Here is a 21,685-nt window from a genome sequence, read left to right on the forward strand (position 1 = left end):
GTGCTTGACTGGCCTGCACAGAGCCCTGACCTCAACCCCACGAACACCTTTGGGATTAATTGTAAAGCCGACTGCGATCCAGGCCTTATCGCCCAACATCAGTGCTCGACCTCACTAATGCTCTTGTGGCTGATTGGAAGCAAGTCCCCACACCAATGTTTCAACATCTAGTGGAAAGCCTTCCCAGAAGAGTGGAGGCTGTTTTAGCTGCAAAGGGGTGACCAACTCCATATTAATGCTCATGATTTTGGAATGAGATGTTCGACAAGCAGGTGTCTACAAATCTCATCAACATCTGCTGTCTCTCATGCAGTAATGCTTTGCAGTAACAATGTCATCAGTGAGAAATGTGCTTACTTTACAACTTGAAAAAATGGAGGATAAAAATCACAGAAGTGTTATCCAGCCTATAATAAACTATATTATTAACGGTTTACAAAGTAAAATATGGCACTTAAAGGTCAGATTCCAGGTAAAAACTCTTGTGCTGTTGAGTGGTTAGCCAAATTGGCTACAGCGTTTTGGAAAGTGGGCAACATAAAAATGCAGATGTACATTGCTTAGCATCTGCAAACTTAATGTGAACAGATGGAGGACATAAGAGATGGTATTGGCCCAAGTTCTCATTGCTTGGCACATCTCGCGGTCATTACATTAAGTCTGGAAAGTCCTTCCTACAGCTTGTATAGAGGAGCTCTTACTTTGTAAATAAAATATCTGTTGGGGCTGTGTTAAAGTTGTCTTATCGATTGGAAGGACCTGTTTCATGGAGAGAGGTCTGTCTAATCTATCCTCAACACCTCCCCACATCGCAAACCACCATCACTCTCCACTCGGCTGGATGGGTCTGGCCAAATATCAGCCTACATTATCATCAGTTATTCACAAAAAGGTGCTCATCTGCTCATTCTGACCCCCAGAGACTTTTAACAGTGCTTCAAAAACACCCACTCACTCCCTTGATATGTATATACTTTTACACTTTTAGTTAATGGCTTTTTTGTTTTTGTGCCCAAAACTGTGAAGGTTACTACACTTAGAAAAAAGGTACTATCTATACTGAACAAAAATATATAATTCAACATGTAACAATTTCAAAGATTTTACTGAGTTACAGTTCATATAAGGAAATCAGTCAATTGAAATAAATTCATTCGGCTCTAATCTAGGGATTTCACATGACTGGGAATACAGATATGTAGAGTTGAAGTCGGAGGTTTACATACACTTAGGTTGGAGTCATTAAAACTCGTTTATCAACCACTCCACATATTTCTTGTTAACAAACTATATATTTGGCAAGTTGCTTAGGACATCTACTTTATGCATGACAGAAGTCATTTTTCCAACAATTGTTTACAGACAGATTATTTCACTTATCACAATTCCAGTGGGTCAGAAGTTTACATACACTAAGTTGACTGTGCCTTTAAACAGCTAGGAAAATTCCTGAAAATTATGTCACGGCTTTAGAAGCTTCTGATAGGCTAATTGACATAATTTGAGTCAATTGGAGGTATACCTGTGGATGTATTTCAAGGCCTACCTTCAAACACAGTGCCTCTTTGCTTGACATCATGGGAAAATCTAAAGAAATCAGGCAAGACCTCAGAAATAAATTGTAGACCTCCACAAGTCTGGTTCATCCTTGGGAGCAATTTCCAAATGCCTGAAGGTACCACGTTCATCTGTACAAACAATAGTACGCAAGTATAAACACCATGGGACCACGCAGCTGTCATACCGCTCAGGAAGGAGACACGTTCTGTCTCCTAGAGATGAACGTACTATGGTGCAAAATCAATTCCAGAACAACAGCAAAAGACCTTGTGAAGATGCTGGAGGAAACAGGTACAAAAGTATCTATATCCACAGTAAACCGAGTCCTATATCGACCTAACCTGAAAGGCCGCTCAGCATGGAAGAAGCCACTGCTCCAAAACCACAATAAAAAGCCAGACCACGGTTTGCAACTGCACATGGGGACAAAGATCGTACTTTTTGGAGAAATGTCCTGTGGTCTGATGAAACAAAAATACCACTGTTTGGCCATAATGACCATCGTTGTGTTTGGAGGAAAAAGGGGGAGGCTTGCAAGCTGAAGAACACCATCCCAACCGTGAAGCACGGGGGTGGCAGCATCATGTTGTTGGGGTGCTTTTCTGCAGGAAGGACTGGTGCACTTCACAAAATAGATGGCATCATGAGGCAGGAAAATTACGTGGATATATTGAAGCAACATCTCAAGACATCAGTCAGGAAGTTAAAGCTTGGTCACAAATGGGTCTTTCAAATGGACAATGACCCCAAGCATACTTCCAAAGTTGTGGCAAAATGGCTTAAGGACAACAAAGTCAAGGTATTGAAGTGTCCATCACAAAGCCCTGACCTCAATCCTATAGAACATTTGTGGGCAGAACTGAAAAAGCGTGTGCGAGCAAGGAGGCCTACAAACCTGACTCAGTTACACCAGCTCTGTCAGGAGGAATGGGCCAAAATTCACTCAACTTATTGTGGGAAGCTTGTGGAAGGCTATCCAAAACGTTTGACCGAAGTTAAACAATTTGACGGCAATGCTACCAAATACTAACTGAGTGTATGTAAACTTCTGGCCCACTGGGAATGTGATGAAAGAAATAAAAGCTGAAATAAATCATTTTCTATACTATTATTCTGACATTTCACGTTCTTAAAATAAACTGGTGATCCTAACTGACCTAAGACAGGGAATTTTTACAAGGATTGAATGTCAGAAATGGTGAAAAACTGATTTTAAATTTATTTGGCTAAGGTGTATGTAAACTTCTGACTTCAACTGTATTTGTTGGTCACAGATACCTTAAAAAAAGGTAGGGGCGTGAATCAGAAAACCAGTCAGTATCTGGTGTGACCATTTTCTGGGACAGGGACATTTTCAGCTTCCAGGAATTGTGTACAGGTGCTTGCGACATGGGGCCATGCATTATCATGCTAAAACATGAGGTGATGGCGGCAGATGACTGGCACGCCAATGGGCCTCAGGATCTCGTTATAGTATCGCAATAAAATGCAATGAGTGTTCGTTAGTTGTAGCTTATGCCTGCCCATCCCGTAACCCCACCGCCACCATGGGGCGCTCGGTTCACAACATTGGCTTCAGCAAACCACTCGCCCACACAACGCCATACACATGGTCTGCGGTTGTGAGGCTGGTTGGACGTACTGCCAAATTCTCCAAAACGACGTTGGAGGTGGGTTATGGTAGAGAAATTAACAAAATTCTCTGGCAGCAGTTTTGGTGGATATTCCTGCATTCAGCATGCCAATTGCACGCTCCCTCAAAACTTAAGACATCTGTGGCAATATGTTGTGTGATAAAACTGCACATTCTAGGGTGTCTTTTATTGTCCCCCGCACAAGGTGCACCTATGTAATGATCATACTGTTTAATCAGCTTCTTGATATGCCCCACCTGTCAGGTAGATGGATTATCTTGGAAAACGAGAAATGCTCACTAACAGGGATGTAAACTAATTTGTGTACAAAATTTGAGAGTAATAAGCTTTTTGTGCAAATGGAACATTTCTGGGATATTTTCTTTCAGCTCATGAAACATGGGATCAACACTTTACATGTTGCGTTTATATTTTTGTTCAGTGTAGAACCTAAAAAAGGTTATTCGGTTGACCCCATAGGAGAACCCTTTGAAGAACCGTTAGTGGTGCCAGGTAGAACCCTTTTGGTTCCAGGTAAAAAACATTTTGGGTTACATGTAGAACCCTTGTGGCGGATGAATCAGAATTAGTTGGGTAACATAGATAATTAAGATGTTTTATTAGCATAATATGTTTATGTGAGATACTTGTCATTAGAAAGTATCCCTTTGTACTCAGGTGTCTTTTAGTTGCACTTTTCCCTTAGCTGGGGCTCAGTCACTTGGGGCCCAGAGAGGGGAGAGGTCAGACTTGTCTTTGACATAGCTCTGTTGCTATGCAGAATATCAGACAGGGAGGACAAAATTGAACATTGTCTTCATTTGTGAATGTATCTGTTAAACCATGTGAAGGGATGGTGTGATTAATGGGGAACCAATTATTTGTCTCCACAATGTCTGTGCGCAAGTCACTCCCCTCAGTGAGCTTGTCCAGGAGTGGAGTCAAGAGGGGGTTTACTTGAGATGAGAGTATCTAGAGTTGTCAATTGATTTATGCCATTGGATGAGCTAATGGTTCTGTTCTATACCGTACCAGGGAGAGACGGTTCCAGTTTGGGGTAGGAGGACCAGATACTGGTCTATACAATGAACACTGTTGATACAGCAGTTGCTGTCTGCTATGTTTTATAGATATCTTTCATACAAAACTTAACCTTTGTGAACTGTTCCTAAGATCTGTTGTTTGTCATGTACGTTGAGAGGGGTGGATCTTGGGTATAACAGATCTTTGTACTTTTGTGTAATCACTTTTCAATGGTTCATTAGAGATAGCACATCACTGAAGGTCAAGTGCTTTTGCAAAAGCATCTTAATTATTAAAGATGTAGTTTTAAGTATAACTCTGACTGGTGTGTGAAGTTTGTATCTCTCCTCATTTGGTAATGCAGATATTAGCCACCACAGCCTTTCCACAGGAGGTTCTTCATGGAGCCCACCATAAGGGTTCTACCTGGAACCAAAAGGGGTTCTCCTATGGGGACAGCCAAATAACCTTTTTGTCACCCTTTTTTCTAAGAGTGTACAGTAAGTGCAGCCAGGTACAATGAAGTTTAGAACATTTCTCAAATAAGTGTTTGTGTAGATGTTCACAACGCAGTCCACTCTCTGTGCAACTCTCCCTTTCCCCCGCCTAAACGAAGCCTGTTACGATGGGTGTTCTGCATGCTGTATGAGTGCTTTGCTTTTGCATGCGCACGTGTGACTCCATTCAGACTATCAATGTAACTATTAATGTTTCCCTGGCGTCCCCTTCAGAATATGTGAGCCAGTCTAATGGACTGCAAGCATTAGGAAGCGGATAATTAAGCATGATGGGAAAAGTTCTGAGCAGAGAGAGATTTAACTGTATTCCCATCGCCAAGGGATTTTCTTGTCCTTAATCGGTTCATCGTCATCTCAGAGTGAGGAGAAAGAATCTCAATGAGACTATGACAGCAGTTAGCTCTATTCAATGGCCCACTCGTACAAGTAAGAGCACTTTTCCCAGTGTGCCATGTCTAGCATTACAGTGGAAAGGAAATTATGTATTTTTTACTTGGCTCTCCACTCTGAAAACTATTCTGAAGTGCAATGAGGATGATTCAAATGGCTATAGCACCTCTCTCTCTGAGTCATGAAAAGGGATTGCTAAGGAGTGGTAGTCATGTTTTGTTTTATAGCGTCAATAGATGACTTCAGTGGACATTTTGCCAGCATTGTATTTGTACTCTAAACTGAAACGACAGAAAAGTCTGTTTGGATTAATGTAGACTAGATTAGTGAGAAGGGACTGCTGTAGCTAATGCTAACCACCTGTCATCACAACATCAGGTTGGTAGTGATGGGAACTGGAAAGTTTATTTGATAGAATAATGTATGAAACTTAGGTAGTCTAACTCTCAAGGCAACCCCTCTGGTCATGGAACAGGGAGGGACTAAAACTGAGTGAGGTTGGAAAATATCCTTCAAGCTATCCTCTAAATCCACCCCTGACAATACCGCTGTGTCTGTATGAAGATGTCAGTTATATTTTCTTGTCTACCTGAATGCCACTATATTTCACCAATAAAAGCGTGCATGATTAGTACTAGGGAATATTGAATAATTTGACAAATCCACATGAACAAATTCAATTTTAACTTGTACCCACCACCGGGGTTGACGGCAAATTAATTCTGTCATTTAATCTGCCGTCGTAAAGCCTCCAGTGGAATTGACGAAAATTATGTGTACACACAGACATACACAAAGGCCCACGCTGCATACCTTTTCACTCCATTGGCCGTGCTCGCCGTCATCAATCTTGCTATGCAAATGTTGTGCGAATCCTTTGGGGCCATTTTGTACTGTCAACGCTGACAGCTTAAATAGAGGCAGAGAGCATGATGGTCACTCAGCGAGAGAATGTTTGGGGGGGGGGGGTGTACAGGCTCATTGAAGGGACCCCTGTCAGTCTTACCTGAAGCCGCACAACAGAAGTGCCGGGCATGGTATTAACTTATACTCTAAGGTTGAGCGGATCTCTGATTGACCACAGAAGAAGTTCTCGGAGAGGCAACCCGTTGAGTGGCAGCCTTTTACCTCGGCCTCACTGGGTTGCTTGTTGGAGTTTTTTCAGCTTTTTTTTGCAGAGAGAAAGAAAGATACATTTTGTGGGGTTTGTTGATAGATTTTAGAACGATCACATTTGGAGACATTTGGTCCTGCTTGGATGCCCATGGATCTTCTTGTGAGGGCCATTGACATGGACCAGAGCTAGGAAGGGTCTTGAGGTATGGAGCCTCAGTAGGCAAAGAGTGAGATCCGATAGAGGTCTGGAGTAGTGCTGACTTTTAGGAACCAGCTATTTGTTTCAGCCAAAAATGAAACACCAGACAAGCAGATACCTTATGTATGGTACGTAGCAGTGGTGGCTGCTGAGGGGAGAACAGCTCATAATAATGGCTGGAATGGAGTCAATGGAATGTTATTAAACACATCAAAGACAAGGTCTCCATTTGGTTGATACTATTCTATTGGACTCCATTCCAGCCATTATTATTAAAGGTCGACCGATTATGATTTTTCAACGCTGATATCTATAATTGGAGGACCAAAAAAAGCCGATATCGATTAATCTGACATTTTATATATATATATATATATATATATATATATATATATATATATATATATATACACAGTTGAAGTCGGAAGTTTACATCCACTTAGGTTGGAGTCATTAAAACTCGTTTTTCAACCACTCCACACATTTCTTGTAAACAGACTAAAGTTTTGGCAAGACGGTTAGGACATCTACTTTGTGCGTGACACAAGTTATTTTTCCAACAATTGCTTACAGACAGATTATTTCACATCTAATTCACTGTATCACAATTCCAGTGGGTCAGAAGTTTACATACACTAAGTTGACAGTGCCTTTAAACAGCTAGGAAAATTCCAGAAAATGATGGCATGGCTTTAGAAGCTTCTGATAGGCTAATTGACATAATTTGAGTCAATTGCAGGTGTACCTGTGGATGTATTTCAAGGCCTACCTTCAAACTCAGTGTCTCTTTGCTTGACATCATGTGAAAATCAGAAGAAATCAGCCAAGACCTCAGAAAAAAATTGTAGACCTCCACAAGTCTGGTTCATCCTTCGGAGCAAATTCCAAACGCCTGAAGGTATCACGTTCATCTGTATAAACAATAGTACGCAAGTATAAACACCATTCATACCGCTCAGGAAGGAGACGTGTTCTGTCTCCTAGAGATGAACGTACTTTGGTGCGAAAAGTGCAAATCAATCCCAGAACAGCAAAGGACCTTGTGAAGATGCTGGAGGAAACAGGTACAAAAGTATCTATATCCACAGTAAAATGAGTCCTACATCAATATAACCTCAAATGCCGCTCAGCAAGGAAGAAGCGACTTCTCCAAAACCACCATAAAAAAGCCAGACTACGGTTTACAACTGCACTTGGGGACAAAGATCGTACTTTTTGGAGAAATGTCCTCTGGTCTGAAAAAAAATTGAATTGTTTGGCTGTAATGACCATCGTTATGTTTGGAGGAAAAAGGGGGAGGCTTGCAAGCCGAAGAACACCATCCCAACCGTGAAGCAAGGGGGTGGCAGCATCATGTTGTGAGGGTGCTTTGCTGCAGGAGTGACTGGTGCACTTCACATAATAGATGACATCATGAGGCGGGAAATGGTGTGAATATATTGAAGCAACATCTCAAGACATCAGTCAGGAAGTTAAAACTTGGTCGCAAATGGGTCTTCCAAATAGACAATGACCCCAAGCATACTTCCCAAGTTGTGGCAAAATGGCTTAAGGACAACAAAGTCAAGGTATTGGAGTGTCCATCACAAAGCCCTGACCTCAATCCTATAGAACATTTGTGAGCAGAACTGAAAAAGCTTGTGCTAGCAAGAAGCCCTACAAACCTGACTCAGTTACACCAGCTCTGTCAGGAGGAATGGGCCAAAATTCACTCAACTTATTGTAGGAAGCTTGTGGAAGGCTACCCTAAACGTTTGACCCAAGTTAAACAATTTAACGGCAATGCAACCAAATACTTATTGAGTGTATGTAAACTTCTGACCCACTGGGAATGTGATGAAAGAAATAAAAGCTGAAATAAATCATTCTCTCTACTATTATTCTGACATTTCACATTCTTAAAATAAAGTGGTGATCCTAACTGATCTTAAAACAGGGAATTGTTACTAGGGATTAAATGTCAGGAATTGTGAAAAACTGAGTTTAAATGTATTTGGCCAAGGTGTATGTAAACTTCCGACTTCAACTGTATATATATTTGTAATAATGACAATTACAACAATAATGAATGAACACTTTTATTTTAACTTAATATAATACATCAATAAAATCTAATTAGTCTCAAATAAATAATTAAACATGTTCAATTTAGTTTAAATAATGCAAAAACACAGTATTGGAGAAGAAAGTAAAAGTGGAATATGTGACATGTAAAAAAGCTTACATTAAAGTTCCTTGCTTAGAACATGAAGGCTGGTGGTTCAATATTCCCAGTTCTTCAATATTCCCAGTTAAGAAGTTTTAGGTTGTAGTTATTATAGGAATTATGACGCATCGACTATTTCTCTATACCATTTGTATTTCATATACCTTTGACTATTGGATGTTCTTATAGGCACTTTAGTATTGCCAGCCTAATCTTGAGAGTTGATAGGCTTGAAGTCATAAACAGCGCTGTGCTTCAAGCATTGCTAAGAGCTGCTCGCAAACGCTGTTTGAATGAATGCTTACGAGCGTGCTGCTGCCTACCACCGCTCAGTCAGACTGCTCTATCAAATATAAAATTATAGACTTAATTATAATAAACACACAGAAATATGAGCCTTTGGTCATTAATGTGGTCAAATCCGGAAACTATCATTTTGAAAACAAAACGTTTATTCTTTTAGTGAAATACGGAACCATTGTCGAACGGGTGGCAACCCTAAGTCTAAATATTGCTGTTGCACTGCACAACCTTCAATGTTATGTCATAATTATGTAAAATTCTGGCAAATTAATTAGTCTCTGTTACGAAGAAACGAGCCAGAAGGCCCAAACTGTTGCATATACCCTGACTCTGCTTGCACTGAACGCAAGAGAAGTGACACAATTTCCCTAGTTAACATTGCCTGCTAACATGCATTTATTTTAACTAAATATGCAGATAAAAAAAAAAACACACTTCTGTGTATTGATTTCGAGAAAGGCATTGATCTTTATGGTTAGGTACATTTGTTCAACGAATGTGCTTTTTTCGCGATGTGCTTTTGTTAAATAATCACTGGTTTGGCAAAGTTGAAGTAGGCTGTGATTCGATGATAAATGAACAGGCCCTGCCTTGATTATATGCAATGCAGGACAAGCTAGTTAACCTAGAAATACCATCAACCATGTGTAGTTAACTAGTGATTATGTGAAGATTGATTGTTTTTTATAAGATACGTTTAATGCTAGCTAGCAACTTACCTTGGCTCATTGCAGCCACAAGGTCATTTTGACGCTTCACTCGTGTAACAGGTGGTCAGCCTGCCACGCAGTTTCCTCATGGATTGCAATATAATCGGAGTCCAAAAAGGCCGATTACCGATTGTTATGAAAACTTGAAATCGGCCCTAATTAATCGGTCGACCTCTAATTATTATGAGCCATCCTCCCCTCAGTGACTAGAAGCAGCACCTTTTAGTTCAAGATGTAGTGGCTAATTCTCCTAATTCAATCTGCCTTGATTAGTCTATTGGGTGCAGCTGGGGCCCCTTCACCAGCCAGTTGAGCCATCTGCCTGGGCCAATGATAAGTAGGAGGGTGTGTTCAAGGACTATCCGCACAACCAGACTCATTCAATTAGCCAACATACAGTACATCACATACCATCATATTGTGTCACACTGACCATCACACACAATTTTGGTGATAGACAGGAATGGTAAAATAGTATTGTATTTTACAGTCACTAGTATCTACCCGGTAACTGGTAATTTTCTGACTCCAATCTTTAAACTATGTTTCTCCAACTCTGGTTCAAGCAATTCATTGTGGACTTTGGTTAAGTGAATCAAGTGTATCGGTCCTGGGCTGGAACAAAAGCCTGCACAACTAGCTCTCCAGGACCGGAATTGGAGACCACTGTCTTAGACACTGCTGATAAGCCGCTAACCCTCATAAGTTGCTGACTGTATGAGAGTGATCAAGGCTGGCTTTCTTGACCTGTAACGTGTCGTACTGCTACAGCTCAATATGCCATAGAGCTGTTAGCTAGAAACCAAATTGCAACGTCTCTGTAAACGCAATAGGCTTTGTAATTTGAGGTTCACATCATACAGATTCATATCCGATTGCCTGCGTTTTCTCCCGATAGAGCTCAACACAATGATAAACAATAAGGCTCCATAAGATGGTTGCAATAAAGTCTTCAGGTGCTCTATTTTCTCTGACATTATTATTGCACAATGACAAGCTATTACTGGGGCACCAGACATTTGACTGCTAGAGGAATCCTAGCTCAGTGTAAAATCATCTTACATTTGAGCCTCCCAGGTTGTCTGCAGGGTACAGGAAAAGCTGTTGTTCTGTCCCCGACAATGGCATGGCCTTTAATTAAGAAAAGTGTGTGTGTGTGTGTGTGTGTGTGTGTGTGTGTGTGTGTGTGTGTGTGTGTGTGTGTGTGTGTGTGTGTGTGTGTGTGTGTGTGTGTGTGAAAGAAAAAAGAGCGAGGTGGAAGGGAGAAATTGTGTTCAAAAGTTGATTATGTTTTGGGCTGTCTATACGGATGACAATCACATACTCATTCTGCTTTGGAAAGAATTCTAGTAGAAACCCAATGCATTCATTTTTGAGAGAGCAGAGAAGTAGCCAGTTTTATTATTACAGCCTTCTGAGGGAGAGACCTTTTCTGTTGTCAGAAAGCATCACAAGAACATACACACCTTTTCACACAATGTTTTTCTGAACGATATTGGACATTTTTGCCTTTATATGAAGTGTTGAATAGAAAACTGTCAAACGAGCATTGAATATAAATCAATGTTTTTGGGCTGAATTCACAGCACTACCTATTTTCAAAAGTTATACTGTAGTTATTATTATTATTTTATTTAGGAGGTCATGTTGAGATTACTACATATTTTTTCCAAGACCTTAGTATATCATGGAAAGCAATAACATATAAACATTTTATTGGACAGGTAGCTATGAGGTCACAACATCAAAATGAATCGGAGAACTAACCTGGTAATCTCTCTGAGTCTGACATCTGGGCAGGTAACAGATGTAGATACAGGGGAATGGTGCAGAATGTTTATCAGGATATGCATAAATTATGATATCTGATTTTGAATACTGAGGTGGTTATCTTTGTTAAGATAATTTTTGGCAGGTATCCCTTTCAATCTGTTATGTCACCAGGATGTGTAGCATCCATTTAGGATTATCAATATATATACATGTATGTATTCGGGTAATGAGATGTCTGAAGTACTTGTATTACATGTGGAGGATATGATTACATGTGATTATTTATGATCTGATTGCCCCTGTAAATAAAGTTGGAATGACTTGAATTAAACCCTTTCTTTCACAACAGACACTCTTAATAGTTATTTGACAAGTGAAGATGCTTGCAGTCAGTCTGTGACCATGTAAGAGTACATGGCCACATGTACTTTTAAATCTCCAACCGGTACAGCCGGAAGAGGACGGGCCACCCCTCGGAGCCTTGTTCCTCTTTAGGTTTCTTCGTAGGTTCCTGCCTTGTAGGGAGTTTTTCCTAGCCGCTATGCTTCTGCCTCTGAATTGCTTGCTGTTTGGGGTTTTAGGCTGGGTATCTGTAAAGCACTTTGTGATAACTGCTGATGTAAAAAGGGCCTTAGAAAATATATTTGATTGATTGATTGACTGATTAAAACAATTACAGTGATAACTCCTCTCTGTCACTATTCTTACTGTTGTAGTTTTACATCACATTTGCATGGAGACTGTACATAAGTTTGGCGTTGCACTTAAATGAACCCATAATCACAAGTAATATTTTTTTTTTCATAATGTCACCACAATGCGCTCGATGTAACGTCTGTTTCCAACTCACACTCTGAAACACATAGATCCCTGAACGCAGCTCACTTTCCAGCCCACTTTCAAACTCCCACTCTCAAACACATAGATCCCCTAAACGCAGCTCACTCTCCAGATCCCACCTCAATTCGGATCACCTGTTCACACACCTGTATGTCATTATCACACACTATTTAGTTCAGTTCTTTGCCCCCATCATTGTGAGGTATTGTTTGTTTTGTGACACACTTCTATTCGGAGCTCTGTTTTTCCTGTGATTGAATCCTTCCGTGTATGATAGTTTTGGTCTGCCTCACTAACGACACCTTTTGCCTATTCCCTGTCTGTACTTTAGCCTATCGGATTTCCTGTTATCAACCTATTGCCTGATCTCCCGGATGACGTTACTAGCCTTTTCCCTGCCTGTACTGTTGCCTTTTGTACCCCCTGTGTATGACCTTCTGCCTGCCCCTGGACCCAGCTACCTGCTTCCTCCTGTGGCCCTTTACAAATAAACACCTGCTGCGCCCTGCGCATGAAACCAGCTCTCTGTCTCCCACCGTGTTCATTACAGAATACGTCACCTAAAACGACAGATGGATTCAGCGGAGCTGCAGCTACGTCTAGCCTGACAGGAGGAACGAATTGATGAACTCTGCGACCTCCTTCGCCAGTCCATTCCTGCTTCACCGATATCAGGTGCCACAGCCTCTTCTTGTTCATGTCCCCCATATCCATGCCTAATAAATACAACGGCTCCCCAGGGAAATGTCAAGGATTTCTCATGCAATGTAACCTGTACATAAAACATCACACCGCTGACTTCACTTCTGACAAAGACAGGATGGACTTCGTCATCTCCCCACTCACAGGGAAAGCTCTGGATTGGGTCAAAGCCCTGTTGGCCGCTCAAAGTTCTGATCTGTCCTCTGAATCACGTTTCCACGCCCTGTTCAAGGAGGTGTTCGACCATTCAGTTTCAGGTCGTCACACCGGGGACCTGTTATGTGAGCTGCGACAGGGCCGTCGCTCCACCACTGAGTATGCCCTTGACTTCCGCACCATGGCTGCCGGCAGTGGATGGAGTGAACCAGCTCTCCTTACAGTCTACAGGAGGTGTCTTAATCGGGAGTTACAGACCGAACTGGCCTGCAGAGGAGATTTAACGGACCTAAACCAATACATCCGGATGTCCATATCCATTGGCAACCTACTGGTGGACTGCAGACCTATATAGTTGCCCATGGCGTGCGAATCTTCCACGCCCTTCTCTCGTCCACCATGGTCTAATAGCCCGAATCCTTGCAACTCGGCCACGCCCCTCTCACGCCTGCCGAGAGACATCGGAAGTTACGTGAAAACCTGCGCCTCTATTGTGAAGAGAGTGACCACCTACTCAATAGCTGTCCGATCCGCCCCACACGAAGGGGTGACCGCCTGTTTTAAGAACTGCTTCAATTTATCCTGTCGAGCCACCTCTACAGAAGGATCGGAGTCGGCCATTCCAACCCATATCCCACCTGTATATGCCCAGTTCCAGAGTGTCTTCAGCAATAAAAAGGCGTCCATTCTGCTCCCTCATTGCCCGGGGGACTGCACGATCGACCTCCTTCCTGGGGCATCGCCCCCTAAGGGTCGGATCTACCCCTTGTCCATCCCAGAGAATGAGGCTATGGACACCTATATAGAAGGCCCTCAACATGGGATTCATCCGTCCATCCACATCTCTGGCTGTATCCAGTTTCTTTTTTGTGAAAAATAAGGATGGTAGTCTCTGTTCCTACATAGATTACCGACCTCTCAATGACCTTACCATCAAGAATCGCTTCCCTCTTCCTCTGATTCCTGTCACGTTTGTTGTAAGAGACGGACCAAGGCGCAGCGTTTGTTGAGTTCCACATATTTATTTAAAGTGAAACTTCTTTAACAAAACAATAAACAAGCAAGACAACGTGACTACGTGGTGACACAAGCACCAACACAAACAATATCCCACAAACACAGGTGGGTAAAATAGCTACCTAAATATGATCCCCAATTAGAGGCAATGATTACCAGCTGCCTCTAATTGGGAACCATACAAAACACCAACATAGAAATATTGAACTAGAACACCCCCTAGTCACACCCTGACCTACTACACCATAGAGAACCAAGGGCTCTCTATGGTCAGGGCGTGGCAGTACCCCCCCCCAAAGGTGCGGACTCCGGCCGCAAAACCTGAAACCAACTGGGGGGGTGACTAGTGTCGGTGGAGGTCGTAGCCTGCACCGGAGCTCCTGCCATGGAGCTGGACTGGGCGCCGTGCTCGGACTGGGCACCGGCGCAGAGGAAGGCTCCGACCTTGGAGCGGGACTGGACACCGTGCCTGGACTCTCCGGACCGTTGACCGTCACTTGAAGCTCCGGGCCGTTGACCATCACTGGAAGCTCTGGGCTGTTGACCGTCACTGGAGGCTCCGGGCCGTTGACCGTCATTTAAAGCTCCGGACCGTTGACCGTCACTGGAAGCTCCGGACTGTGAACCGTCGCTGGAAGCTCCGGACTGTGAACCGTCGCTGGAAGTTCTGGGTTGTGAAGGCGCACTGGAGGCCTAGTGTGTGGAGCCGGCACAGGTGGCACCGGACTGTTGACACGCACTTCAGGAAGGGTGCGGGGAGCTGGCACAGGATGTACCGGACTGGGGTGGCGCACTGGAGGCCTGGTGCGTGGGGCCAGCACAGGTGGCACCGGACTGTTGACACGCACTTCAGGAAGGGTGCGGGGAGCTGGCACAGGACGTACCGGACTGGGGAGGCGCACTGGAGGCCTGGTGTGTGGATCCGGCACAGGTGTCACCGGACTGGTGACACGCACTTCCGGGAGGGTGCGGGAAGCTGGCCCATGACGCACCAGACTGCTGATAGGATCTTCAGGTCGAATGTTGTGCAGAACACACCTGACCAACATCTCTCTCATCTCTCTCTCTCCCAACTTCTCCATTGCCTCCCTGACAGTCTCTGGCTCTTCAGGACGAGTGTGGGGATCTGGCACAGGATGTAACGGACTGGGGAGGCGCACTGGAGGCCTGGTGCGTGGAGCCGGCACAGGTTTCACCGTACTGATGACACGCACCTCCAAACGCCTGCGTTGCCTCATACTCCTAGCTAACCCCTCTCTCCGGTATCCTTCCTCACACTGTTCCATCGACTCCCAGGCGGGCTCTGGCACTCCCCGCTGCTCAGTCGACCACCCCTCGTGCCCCCCAAAAAATAATCTTGGGGTTTCTGTGGCCGCGGTCCCCAGCGTCATCGCTGTCCTTCCTGCGTCCTCTGCGACTCCCGCCAAGAAAGGGTTTTGTGTCCACTCAAGACCACCTCCCATGTCCCGTGTGGCTCAGTTGGTAGAGCATGGTGTTTGCAACACCAGGGTTGTGGGTTGATTCCCACGGGGGACCAGTATGGAAAAAAATGTATGAAATGTATGCACTCACTACTGTAAGTCGCTCTGGATAAGAGCGTCTGCTAAATTACTAAAATGTAAATGTAATGTCTAAAACCCCTTCACCTCATGAACATGCTGCTTGGTCCTCTTTTGGTGGGATATTCTGTCACGTTTGTTGTAAGAGACGGACCAAGGCGCAGCGTTTGTTGAGTTCCACATATTTATTTAAAGTGAAACTTCTTTAACCAAAACAATAAACAAGCAACACAACGTGACTACGTGGTGACACAAGCACCAACACAAACAATATCCCACAAACACAGGTGGGAAAAATGGCTACATAAATATGATCCCCAATTAGAGGCAACGATTACCAGCTGCCTCTAATTGGGAACCATACAAAACACCAACATAGAAATATTGAACTACAACACCCCCTAGTCACGCCCTGACCTACTACACCATAGAGAACCAAGGGCTCTCTATGGTCACGGCGTGACAATTCCGGCCGCACTAGAACAAGTTGGACAATCTACCATCTACTCCAAACTGGACCCACGTAGTGCTTACAACCTGGTCCGTCTCTGAAGTGGGGATGAATGGAAGACGGCATTGATCACAGCTAGGGGTCACTAGGAATACCTGGTTATGCCCTACGGTCTCACTAATGCTCCTGCAGTCTTCCAGTCCTTCATGAATTACGTTTTTCAGGACATGATCAACCAGTTCCTCATCGTGTATGTTGACGATATCTTGATCTACTCTCACTCCATTGCAGAACACGTACAGAATGTGCAACATGTCCTCCAACGGCTACAGGACCACCATCTTTATGTCAAGGCTGAGAAGAGCGCCTTTCACGTTACTACGGTAACCTTCCTAGGTTTCGTGTTGACACCAGGAGGGGTCAACATGGACAAAGGCAAAGTCACGGCCGTGCTTAACTGGCCCAAATCTACCACTGTAAAGGAAATACAATGTTTCCTAGGATTCTCCAACTACTACCTCCGGTTCATCCGAAACTGCAGGAGCTCAACCGCTCTCCTCTCAGCTCTCACCACTCAAAAAACCCGTACCCTCCAATGGACCGACACTGTCCTTACTGCATTTGTGACCTTGAAACGCCTCTTCACCTCTGCATCCATCCTTAGGCAGCCAGATCCTACCCTTCCTTTTGTTCTGGAGGTTGATGTATCCGAGGTCGGCGTAGGAGATGTTCTCTCTCAGCGGGTAGGGACACCTCCCAAATTACACCCATGTGGCTTCTTTTCCAAGAAACTGTCACCCGCTGAGAGGAACTATGATGTCGGGAACCAAGAGCTCCTCGCCATTAAGCTGGCTATTGAAGAGTGGCGCCACTGGTTAGAGGGAGCTCATCACCCATTCCTTGTCCTTACCGACCACCGCAATTTGGAGTACTTAAGAAGTGCTAAGAGGCTCAACCCCAGACATGCTCGCTGGGCACTCTTCTTCACCCGATTCAACTTCAACTTCACCGTCACCTATCGGCCTGGCAAGAAAAAATGTGAAGGCTGGTACCTTATCCCGTCTATTTGACTCCCCTTCCTCTAACCCAGCTCCCGAGCCCATCCTGCCTCTGTCTTGTGTCGTGGGACCCATACAGTGGAAAATCAAATCAGCCGTCCAAGAGGCCCTACGCAACGACCAAGCACCTCCCGACACCCCTGCAGGCAAGACCTACGTTCCGGCGTCTGTCAGACCCCAACTAATGCAGTGGTGCCATACCTCGCTGAGTTCTTGCCATCCCGGGATCACCCAAACCACGGAGCTACTGACACGCAAGTTCTGGTGGTCATCCCTAGCAGCAGACGTCCGAGATTACGTTATTTCCTCTCCCGTCTGTGCATGGGCAAAGAGCCCTCGGCAACTACCTACCGGAAAGCTCGAGCCTTTACCTATGCCACACAGACCATGGTCCCACATCGCCATGGAATTCCTCACTGATCTGCCAGACTCTTCAGGTTTCACTACAATTTTAGTTGTAGTGGACCGGTTCTCCAAGATGTCCAATTTGTAAGTCGCTCTGGATAAGAGCGTCTGCTAAATGACGTAAATGTAAATGTAATGTGCCGACTCATGCCCTTTCCGCATCTACCTAATGCCATGGAAATGGCCGAGTGCATGTTCCAACAGGTGTTTCGTCTGTATGGGATCCCGGAAGACATCGTTTCGGATCAGGGACCCTAGTTTGTCTCCAGGGTGTGGTGAGCCTTCTCGACCGACTGGGGGTCTCCATCAGCCTATCCTCCTGAGACCATCCCCAAATCAACGGGCAGACAGTACACCTGAATCAGGGAATAGGGAAGTACCTTCGCCAACACTGCACCCACCAACCTCATGAGTGGAGTCGCTATCTAGCCTGGGCCAAATAAACACAGAACTCCCTGGTGCATTCCTCACTCCATCTCACTCCTTTACAGTGTGTCCTCGGATACCATCCACCCATGTTACCATGGGAGACAGAGCCCGGAACTGTGCCTGCCGCCAATGAGTGGTTTCAACGAAGTGAGCAGGTTTGGGAGACCGCACATCGGCACCTACATCAAGCTTCCCTGACCCAGAAACGGCTTGCTGACCGGCATCGCCGACCTACTCCACTCTTCCACCCTGGGCAACGTGTTTGGCTGTCTACCCGGGACATCCGGCTTCGTGACCCCTGCAAAAAGTTCAGTCCCCGGTTCATTGGTCCCTTCAAAATAACACACCGCATCAATCATGTCACCTACCGTCTCCAGTTACCCCGCCATTAACGGATCTCCTCATCCTTCCATGTGTCCCTTCTCAAGCTTGTGAGGTACAGCCCTCTCCATCCTCCAGTAGCGCACCTCGGTGCACCCCCTCCGTTTGACGACGGCGATGCACCGGCTTATTCCGTCCAAGCCCTCCTTGACTCCAAGCGCCTGGGTGGTTGAATCCACTACCTGGTGGATTGGGAGGGGTACGGACCCAAAGAACAGTGAGCTGCTCAGCTTCCTAGGCCATCAAGAGCTGCCGGTGGGGGGGGGGGGGTACTGTAACATCTGCTTGCAACTCACACTCTCAAACACGTAAATCCCTGAACGCAGCTCACTTTCCAGCCCACTTTCCAGCTCACACTCTCAAACACATAGATCCCCTGAACGCAGCTCACTCTCCAGATCCCAATCACTTGAATTCTGATCACCTGTTCACAATCCTGTATGTCATTATCACACACTATTTAGTTCAGTTCTTTGCCCCCCATCATTGTTAGGTATTGTTTGTTTTGTGACACACTTCTATTCGGAGCTCTGTTTTTTCTGTGATTGAATCCTCCCGTGTATGATAGTTTTGGCCTGCCTCACTAACGGCGCCTTTTACCTATTCCCTGCCTGTACTTTAGCCTATCAGATTTTCTGTTATCAACCTATTGCCTGATCTCCCAGACGACGTTACTAGCCTTTCCCCTGCCTGTACTGTTGCCTTTTGTAACCCCTGTGTATGACCTTCTGCCTGCCCCTGGACCCAGCTACCTGCCTCCTCCTGTGGTCCTTTACAAATAAACACCTGCTGCACCCTGCGCTTGAAACCAGCTCTCTGTCTCCCATCGTGTTCATTACACTAGAAAGGATTTCACTCCGTGTTCAACATTCTGGGTTATGGCGGTTGAGTGGACAGGGAGCGCTGTTACAAATTCCCCCTCCTTACAATAACTTACAAGAGATTTACCTGCGGATTTCATGTGAAACATCTCAGAAAAAAATTGGCAGCTTGTGAAGCCAGGGGGTCCCTGGGAAGGGAAGGCGGTATTATTTCAATATGATTCGCAGCACAGCAGGGCGCCAGCGATCCTCTTACACCTGTGTGTTAGAAGGGCTGTGTATGATGCTGCGTTGATTAAGCTTGAATTACAGTATCGCTGGCTTCCCATTTTGCAGAATGGGGCATTAAGAAAAAAAAATAGGTCCATTTAACCAGTTGTTTGGGAGGATGGTTGCTGAGCCGTGGAAGCTTTTTTTGTCTACAGAAGACCGACTCCCCACATTAACATGCAAATCGGACCTGGTGTAGGGAAGAAGGCCAGGCATTGTTGATTCTTATCAGTGTGGGCTTGTTTTCCGGGAGTCACACTTGCTGTTTCACTGCTTGAAAGGGCCTGGTTGGCACACCATTGTCCCCAATCAAGGATTGGTTTGACTGACAGCAAGTCCACAGGCATTTAAAAACGGACTCATGATTACTTGCCGGTGTATGCATGTGTGTGTGTCTGTTTGTGAGCGAGAGATTTGCTGTATTTGGGCATGTACAGTGTATTCAGACCCCTTCCCTTTTTTCACAGTTTTGTTACGTTACACCCTTATTCTAAAATGTATTAAATACATTTTCCTCATCAATCTATACACAATACCCCATAATGACAAAGAGAAAACAGGTTTTTAGAAATGTTTGCAAATTTATTTAAAAAAAACACCTTATTTACATCAGTATTTATACCCGATGCTATGAGACTCGAAATTGAGCTCAGGTGCATCCTGTTTCCATTGATCATCCTAAAGATGCATCTACAACGTCATTGGAGTCCATCTGTGGTAAATTCAATTGATTGGACATGATTTGGAAAGGCACACACCTGTCTATATGAAGGTCCCACAGTTGACAGTGCATGTCAGAGAAAAACCATGCCATGAGGTCGAAGGAATTGTCCGTAGAGCTCCGAGACAGGATTGTGTTGAGGAACAGATCTTGGGAAGGGTACCAAAACATTTCTGCAGCACTGAAGATCCCCAAGAATTTAGTGGCCTCCATCGTTCTTAAATGGAAGAAGTTTGGTACCACCTAGGCTCTTCCTAGAGCTGACCACCTGGCCAAACCGAGCAATTGGGGGAGAAGGGCCTTGTTTAGGGAGGTGACCAAGAACCTAATGGTCACACACTGACAGAGCTCCGAAGTTCCTCTGTGGAGATGGGGGAACCTTCCAGAAGGACAACCATCTCTGCAGAACTCTACAATCAGGCCTTTATGGTAGACTGGCAAGACGGAAGCCACTCCTCAGTAAAAAAGGCACATGACAGTCTGCTTGGAGTTTGCCAAAAAGGCACCTAAAGGACTCTCAGACCATGAGAAACAAGATTCTCTGGTCTGATGAAACCAAGATTGAAATCTTTGGCCTGAATGCTAACCGTCACGTCTGGAGGAAACCTGGCACCATCCCTATGGTGAAGCATGGTGGTGTCAGCATCGTGCTGTGGGGATGTTTTTCAGCGGCAGGGATTGGGAGACTAGTCAGGATCGAGGGAAAGATGAACGGAGTAAAGTACAGAGAGATCCTTGATGAAAACCTGCTCCAGAGCACTCAGGACCTCAGACTGGGGTGAAGGTTTCAACAGGACAATGACCCTAAGCACACAGCCAAGACAACACTGGAGTGGCTTCGGGACAAGTCTCTGAATGTCCTTGAGTGGCCCAACCAGAGCCTGGATTTGAACCCAATCAAACATCTCTGGAGAGACCTGAAAATAGTTGTGCAGCGACGCTCCACATCCAACCTGACAGAGCTTGAGAGTATCTTCAGAGAAGAATGGGAGAAACTCTCCAAATACAGGTGTGCCAAGCTTGTAGCGTCATACCCAAGAAGACCTGAGGCTGTAATCACTGCCAAAGGTACTTCAGCAAAGTACTGAGTAAAGGGTCTGAATTTATTTTATCTTTATTTAACTAGACAAGTCAGTTAAGAACAAATTCTTATTTACAATGATGGCCTACCAGGGAACAGTGGGTTAACTGCCTTGTTCAGGGGCAGAACGACAGATTTTTACCTTGTCAGCTCAGGGGTTCTGAGACCACTAGGCTACCTGCCGCCCCCTGAATACTTCTGTAAATGTAATATTTCAGTTTTTTTTATATACATTTGCAAACATTTCTAAAAAACAGTTTTTGCTTGTCATTATGGGCTATTGTGTGTAGATTGATGAGAAAAAAAACTATTTAATCAATTTTAGTATAAGGCTATAACGTAACAAAATGTGGAAAAAGTCA

At 44.6% G+C, this 21,685-nt stretch overlaps 1 protein-coding gene across 2 annotated transcripts in view; it reads left to right on the forward strand.

Moving 5' to 3' along the window:
* LOC106603663 (opioid-binding protein/cell adhesion molecule) overlaps positions 1–21,685 on the forward strand; it is a 379,546-nt gene that overhangs the window by 219,961 nt on the left and 137,900 nt on the right. The gene's annotated exons all lie outside the window — the stretch shown is intronic.

This window comes from Salmo salar, chromosome ssa04 (genome assembly GCF_905237065.1).
Source record: "Salmo salar chromosome ssa04, Ssal_v3.1, whole genome shotgun sequence".
In the NCBI taxonomy this organism is placed as follows: domain Eukaryota; kingdom Metazoa; phylum Chordata; class Actinopteri; order Salmoniformes; family Salmonidae; genus Salmo; species Salmo salar.